This window comes from Epinephelus moara, chromosome 20 (genome assembly GCF_006386435.1).
Source record: "Epinephelus moara isolate mb chromosome 20, YSFRI_EMoa_1.0, whole genome shotgun sequence".
NCBI lineage: Eukaryota > Metazoa > Chordata > Actinopteri > Perciformes > Serranidae > Epinephelus > Epinephelus moara.
Genome location: NC_065525.1, coordinates 2,715,202 through 2,723,319, shown reverse-complemented (window position 1 = coordinate 2,723,319; position 8,118 = coordinate 2,715,202). Strand labels below are relative to the sequence as shown.

Sequence of the window (8,118 nt, the reverse complement as noted above, 5' to 3'; positions counted from 1 at the left end):
CAACAAGCTAAAGGAACTTCTCAGGAAATGGGAGAAGGTGTTTGCCACCCATGAGGAAGACTCTGGGAGAACATGTACTGTAAAACATAAGTTACCCACTGGTGAAGCTAACTCTATTAGAGAGCATTTCAGACCATTACCACCAATGATGTATAAGGAAGTGAGGGCACTTCTGTCTGACATGCTTGAAAAAGGAGTGATGGATTCTGAGGACCAAGAGAAAACTGCCTTTACCACACCACTGGGTTTGTTTGAGTTTCAGTGGATGCCTTTTGGTCTTTGCAATGCCCCTGCCACCTTCCAACGCTTAATGCAACAGTGTCTTTGCAGCCAAATTGCGGAGTCTTTGCTTGTATATTTAGATGACATCATAGTGTACTCTCCAGATTTTGCAACACACCTTCAACACCTAGAGGAAGTCTTTGCCAGATTGTATAAACATGGACTGAAATTAAGACCCATCAAGTGCAACTTACTACAACGACAGGTCAAGTTCCTTGGTCATATAGTAGATAAGCATGGAGTTCGTCCAGACTCACCAAAGATTTCTGCTGTGGTTGACTGGCCCATACCTTCCACTGTCAGAAAAGTAAAAGCGTTCCTTGTTTTGGCTGGGTGTTACAGACGCTTTGTCCCAAACTTTGCCAAAATTGCCCGTCCTATGAATGCATTACTAACCGGCATCTCCAATGACAAACGATCCAGTGGATGTAAAGTGGAATGGACAGAGGAGTGCCAATCTTCCCTTGATCCTCTAAAAAGTGTACTAACCAAGGCACCAGTATTAGCATATGCAGATTTCACTTTGCCACTCATTGTTTATACTGATGCTAGCAACCATAGGTTAGGGGCTGGGTTGGCTCAAAAACAGGATGGACATGAACGCGTTGTAGCCTATGCTAGGCGTGCCCTGCATCCCACTGAACAGAACGATGCTAATTATAGTTCCTTCAAGTTGGAACTTTTGGGGTTGAAGTGGGCAATCACAGAAAAATTTAAAGACTATCTTACATAATCAAGTTTGTTGTCTATACAGATAACAATCCTGTCGCCCATCTACAGTCAGCCAAGTTGGGTGCCCCTGAACAGAGGTGGGTTGCGCAGCTAGCCTCCTTTGACTTTGAGGTGAAGTATCAGACAGGTAAAGACAACACAAATGCAGATGCTTTGTCCAGGTTCCCTGTAACCGCTGTACCCTCTACAGGAGCTCAGAGCCCACCTGCTGCTGTCAGCAGGGTTGATGCGGCTGCATCTGTGTCCCATGACGATGTGCTGGAGTGTGGGAATGAGGACTGGGGGGCTTTGCATGACAGTGATGGGGACATCCAACCTGTCAAGAGGTATGTGGAGATGGGATATTGGCCAGGGAAGTTGGAGAGTAAGGCTCTGTCTACAAAGACACAGCAGCTATTGCACCACTGTAAGCGACTTTGCCTTAAAAATGGTGTGTTGTGCCGCAAGGTTGTTGACCCCAGGTCGTCTGTCCAACTTCCAGGTGCAAGACTGTCTGGGATAAATACCACAAGGCTGCTGCACACGCTGGCGTGGAAAGGACACTGTCAACCATGAGACGTTTCTTCTTATGGCCCAATATGGAGGAGGAGGTACGGGGGTTCAACTTTGGGTGTGTTTGCTGTAGCTTACAAAAGGATAGGACAGAACCTAGGGCCCCTTTACAACCCATTTCTGTGTCTTATCCCCTGGAGGTTGTTGCCCAAGACTTCCTTTCCCTGAGCCAACCTAGTGATAGTTACCAGAATATCCTTGTCATGACGGATATGTTCACACGGTATGCTTGGGCCGTGCCCACCCGTGATCAGACTGCAAAAACAACTGTCAAAGCAATTTGGACAAACATCATCCAGACTTTTGGCTGCCCCTCATGGTTCCACTCAGATCAAGGTCCAAACTTTGAGTCGGACTTAATGAAATAACTGTGTGCCATATACAGTGTTTCTAAGAGCAGAACTACTCCCTATCATCTGGCTGGTAATGGCAGGATTGAGCGGTTCAATCAGACACTGCTTAACATGCTATGTACCCTTGAGGTAGATAAACAGAGTAAATGGCCAGAGTACCTCCCCAGGCTTTTCAAGCCTACAACAACACCATACACAGTGCAACAGGTTTTGCCCCTGCATATCTGATGTTTGGCCGTCACCTTAGGCTCCCAGTAGAGGTTAGTTTAGAGGTTGCCCCCACTGAGCTTGGCCAGAATGTAGCAACTTGGGTCAGTGAGCACCAGAAAAGGCTCAATTTTGCTTATGATTTGGCCCATAGGAAAATGGGGGTTACAGCCAGTAGAGAGAAGGAGCACTATGATCAAAAGGCCCATGCTCCCTTACTTCTGCCAGGAGATCGAGTATGGGTGCGAGGTAGGAATCGAGAAGGTCATGGGAAGCTGCACAGTTGGTGGGATCCAGAACCTCCTGTGGTGGTTGGAACGGTGGGGGATACAGGGCTGGTTTATAGGGCTAGGCCAGAGAGGGGAGGTAGGGAAAAGACCCTTCACAGGAACACCCTTAAAACTTGTGTTGGCCCTATGGATGAGGCACCCAAATGTTGGGATTCACAGGACCACAGAGGATTTATCATTTGATAAAATCATCACTGATTTAAAGGCTTTTTCCTCTGCATGCTCTTTGTTCTTCAAACAAAGAGAGCTATGTGACACCCATCTCCACAGGAGATCTGACCTCACACCTCAGTGAGACTCAAGTCCCAAAACTTGATTGGACAAGACCTTTACAGTGACATGTGACTCTGATGTCACAGGCATCTGTAGATCTGTGCTCCCTTCCACAGATCTCTTTCTTGCTCTGGAGCTTCAACATCTCACACCTCTCTCCGGCTGGGCCTGGAACAGCAGAGGCCCAGACCTTTGCTCCTTGCCCCAACCACTAAAGGGAGGGCAATTCATCACAGACTCTCTTGCAAACACAAGGTTTGCAACTAGCTTTCCAGCAACAAGGAACTAAGTGAGTTAGCACCCAGCATCTAACTCTGCTAAACCCTGAGCGACCAGCTTCCTCGGAGTTTCACCTTTGGAACAAAGGACCCAACAAAGACTGCACCTGGAACCATCTTCCCAGCCTTCTTCTGCTGGCTATTAAAGCAGCACACCACCAAGTGACTCTTTCTCTCATCCATTCAAGGATCGGTAACGTAACAACTGGGCATAGCTTATCACAGCTTTACAGGCTAAGCAAGACTGTTTAACTTGTTGTATGTGATTTGATACTGTTTACTGAGTTATTGTTGTGATAGATTGCAGTTAGGTCATTGATTAGTTGGCTTCGTCAAAGCTAAGTGTTTACTTTGCTAATACTGTTCACAAACAGATTTTTGCACACAACTAAACAATCTCTGCACTAATCCAGACCATTTGTAACACAAATCATATTCACATAGACTCATTAACAAAAAGGCTTTCAACAGAGCTACACCCAAACAGGCATCTCAAAGTTTCCGCTTCTTTTCCTTTGTCTTTGTCCTGACCACACAGTCAGACAAACACCTCCCCCTGAAGCAAGCCTTGATTCGGCCATTTTGGTAGTTCTCTGTTGTCAGCCATTTTGTTTTGTAGGCCAAACAGCTCCTTGATCACCACACCCGCCTTTGTCTTTCTTTCTCTTCTTTTTCTCTCACACACACACAACACCCATATACACACCAAGTTTGTATATAGTTAGTTAGAATTTGTGTGTTTTGGTTTGCTTTGCTAGTTTGTGAATAAATATAATTCTTTGGAATCATACCAGCTGTCTGTTTAATGTTGCACAAGAGTGAATGAATAGTCAACCTCTGCTGCGTCAAGAACTCCGAAATCCTTCAGGTATTACCGTTAATTTTGGTTGTTGTCATTAATTTAATTATTAATCAAACTCCAAATTAATAATAAGCGTATTTTATGAGACTGATATCTTTAACTGGCTATCATTTTTCCCTTTATGGGAATGGTGCCCCACGAGGTGATTTAATGTTAATTAAGTCACATTATTTAATTAAATTATTAATTATTAATAATAATTATTAATTATTTCCGATAGCCAATTAAATCCCAACATATTTGGTGCCTCCGTGTGAAGCCCGAATTTATGTTCCCAACATTTTTGGTGCCTCCGGTTGAAGCCTAATGTCTTGACCCCAACACAAAGAAGATCCCATTCAGGATACAGAGCTTAGAGCCCCAACCCCTATCTTATACTTCCCACCAGGCTTCAGGGAACCGGCTGAGCCAGCCGGCCCGCAGGATTTGCCACTGCGATCAGCCCGTGCAAATTTAGGTCAACCGCCTGCCCGCTAAAGGCAGTAGTCATTGGCAGGGACTGCGAATGGTAAACTGTGGGGGGGTGTCATGCTGAGTACCGAGTACTATGCTGTGTTTTGTTGCTGTCTTCAGTTGAAATCATCGTTTGCTGTGTTTGAGTATTTTGTTTATCTACATGTATGTTCAGCATTTTATTTGCATGTTTCTGTTTAGTTGCTGTCTTTAGTTATTGTTGTTTTGAGTGCAGCATTTTCTTGGTTTGAATATATTTGCATGCATGCTTGAGTTAACTGGACACAGCTGAACACAATGGAGGCAGTGATTGCAGACATGGACTGACAGCTGCATCAGCCAATCAAATGCTGCAGGCTGGCCACACTGGCCAATGTTGACTCAGGGGAGGGTTTCCCCTCCACCTATATAGACAGAGCGGCAGGTTGGACTCATTGTTGCTGACAGGACCCACACACCTTGCAAGCAGAGGAGGCCTTGGTGAGGGGTGAGAGCAGGCCAGACAACTGAAACCAGCAGTGTACTGGAGGCCTTTGAACACAACTGGCAGAAGCAGGAGCTTCTGCCCAAAGCTGTGAGTTCTTCATAACCAGTTCACTGTCTGTTGGTGAAGCTGCTCGCAATTGACATAACCCTGTCTATGAAGTGCAGACTGCTGGCTATTTTTCTTGGTTCTAGGAGTAGAAAAGAGGGACCCTTGGTGGTGTGGGCCTGACCGATGTCGACTGGATAGAGGGCGCTAAAGCAAGGACTTGGAGCACGACAGTAAGCCCTCTTGGACTGATTAATTTTAAGACTGTTTTATCTTGCCCTTTTTAAGACCTTTTCTACCATCAGTTTTAGCCTATATGCATGTCTTTGCACAATAAATGTTTATTGTTGCAGCCTCTGTAATTGTGGTTTATTAAGTACTGCTCACCCTTGTAAGAATTCAAGTTACCTTATTGGTGGTTTGTGATTATTATACAGTTATAGTTACTTAATTACAGCCACCTCCTTTTTACATTTTCGTAATTCAGAGTTTTAAGAATTCACAGGATTTTCATTGACAAAGTTGATTCTGCTGTGAATGATTATCCCCTCAGCCTTTCACTGAAGCCAGGTGCTGCTTATATACTGTACTTTATGGCAAATCCCCTTTGACACTATCTGACTCACAGATCATCCAACCACCATTAGGTAAGCCCCCACAATCCCTTAAGTCTCAAATTTATTGTTTCAGCTTTTGTCCTGTGTCTCTCCACCCTCTCTAACCTCCCCTGTTTCTGTTTGCAGGGCTGCTGAGGACTGAGGTAGCTTCCAGGCTCTTGGCTTAAATATCAAATGGCAACAAACTCTCAAGACCTCTGTCCTCCCCTCTCTGTTTGATCAGTATAGCTTAACTTTATTCACTTCATATTGTGCTGCCTGATCAAACTAATGATACAAGGATGCTGTCTGAGTTAGATCATTTAAGATTGGAGAATGCTGATGAATGGTAAAAATTAGGTTTACTGCAGTCATTCAGAACATTCTGATTGTTCACTCACTGATTGATTGATTGACTGATTTCATGGATATAGAGGACACAGAGATAACACAGAACAAAGAGTAAACTCTTATTTCAAACATGGTCCCTGATGTCATGACAGGAGGCTGTTTCAGAAAGCAGGTTTAACAAATTCCCAACAAAGCTGATGAGCCGTGAGATGGAAAACAGCTGATCAGAGTCAGTTTAATCAACTCTGAGTATGGTTACTCTGAGTGAAGCTCGTGCATGTTGAATTAAAAAAGCCCTCATCAATGGCGCTCCAATACGATGATTCACCATGGCAGCAGGTCAGTAAAAGGCAGAGCCTCCATTTTAATCCAGTGGACACAGAGATATTAATGTATGAATGAGGACTGTGCACATTTCTCTTAAAAAAAAAAGTCTGAGCCAGGGCAGGGAAAAGTGTCAATGAGTATAATTCAATTTCAATTTTCAGTTTTTTTTTTTAATAAAGCCCAATATCACAAATCACAATTTGCCTCACAGGGCTTTACCCTTTAACGGGGGGAGAGAGAGAGAGAGAGAAAATCCAGAAAATCAGGAGCTACGTATACACTATAGTGACCTGCTCAAACAATATAAACAAACATTGAGAACTAAAAGAAAACACCACCTTGAAAACCAGGTGAACTTAATTGAAGAATCAATAAACTCAAACAGTTTCTGGGACCACTGGAGGACCTTAAACTATAATAAAAATAATAATAATCTAGCCATTCAAGATGGAGATATCTGGATAAAGCACTTTAAAGAATTATACCAAGAAACAAGTAACACACCTGAACAAGACCAAATAGAAGAAAAATTAAGCCAATTAGAAACAATAATCAAAGACTACCAAAACCCATTAGACTATGAAATTACTGAAAAAGAATTAGACCATAAACTGAAAACCCTAAAGTGTAAAAAAGCCTGTGGACCTGATGGCATTCTAAATGAGATGCTTCAACACACAGACTCCAAATTCAGATCAGCCATTTTGAAACTCTTCAATTTAGTACTCAGAGTTGGCTATTTTCCTGAGTCGTGGAGTGAAGGACTGATAACCCCCATATTTAAAAGTGGAGACAAGACAGACCCTCAGAATTACCGTGGGATCTGCATAAATTCATGTCTGGGAAAGGTTTTATGTAGTATACTAAATTCACGAACCATAGACTTCATTACAGAACATCAGCCATTAAGTAAAAGCCAAATTGGATTCCTCCCTAAATTCAGAACCACAGACCATGTTTTCACACTGCACACTTTAATTGATAATTATGTGCACAAAAATAATGAGAAAATTTATGCTTGTTTCGTGGATTTTCAAAAAGTCTTTGACTCAATCTGGCACAAAGGCCTTTTCTTTAAATTAATTGAAAGTGGTATTGGAGGAAAAGTATACGACCTGATAAAATCAATGTATACTAATGGAAAATGCTCAATTAAGATTGGAACCAAGAAAACAGAATCTTTCTTCCAGAGACGTGGAGTAAGGCAGGGCTGTACCTCAGCCCCACCCTATTTAACATATATATCAATGAACTGGCAAAACAAATAGAAAAGTCTCCTGGACCTGGACTGAAATTACAAGAGACTGTAATAAAGTGTCTCCTCTATGCTGATGACCTGGTCCTGTTGTCTCCAACAAAAGAGGGGCTACAGCAACACTTATCAGAACTGGAAAAATACTGCCAAACCTGGGCCCTGACAGTTAACCAACCCAAAACCAAAGTGCTTATTTTTCAAAAAAGTTGCAGATTACAGAGAAACAATAACTGTTTCAAAATTGGAAAAAAAACTTAATTGAACAAACAAACCATTATACATATTTAGGACTAAACATTTCAAACACAGGGAATTTTAACATGGCTGTGAATGATCTAAAAAACAAAGCAAAAAGGGCTTACTATGCCATCAAGAGATCAATAAACACTGAACTACCAATAAAAACATGGCTCAAAATATTCAACTCAATCATCGAACCCATTGCATTGTATGGCAGCGAGGTGTGGAGTGCACAAACTCAGCAAGACTGGACAAAATGGGACAAACATCCAATTGAAATCCTGCATGCAGAGTTCTGCAGAAGTCTCCTCCAGGTGCAGAGAAGAACTCCAAACTCTGCATGCAGAGCTGAATTAGGCCAATATCCTCTACTGTTAAATATTAAAAAACGAGCCCTAAATTTCTGGAACCACATTAAAACAATTGACCCACTCTCACTTTCCTATAAAGCCTTATGCTGCCAGGAGCTGAACCCACAAAGGAGTCCCCTCTACCTGCTTGTCCAGAGTCTGACTGAACCTTCAACCACTCAGGT

At 42.8% G+C, this 8,118-nt stretch overlaps 1 long non-coding RNA gene across 1 annotated transcript; it reads left to right on the top strand.

Moving 5' to 3' along the window:
• The first annotated feature begins 4,739 nt into the window (after positions 1-4,739).
• LOC126407445 (uncharacterized) lies at positions 4,740-8,111 on the top strand. The gene is made up of 3 exons (XR_007571785.1): positions 4,740-5,047; positions 5,368-5,461; positions 5,558-8,111. It is a non-coding gene; the product is annotated as an uncharacterized LOC126407445 (long non-coding RNA).
• Positions 8,112-8,118: the final 7 nt, after the last annotated feature.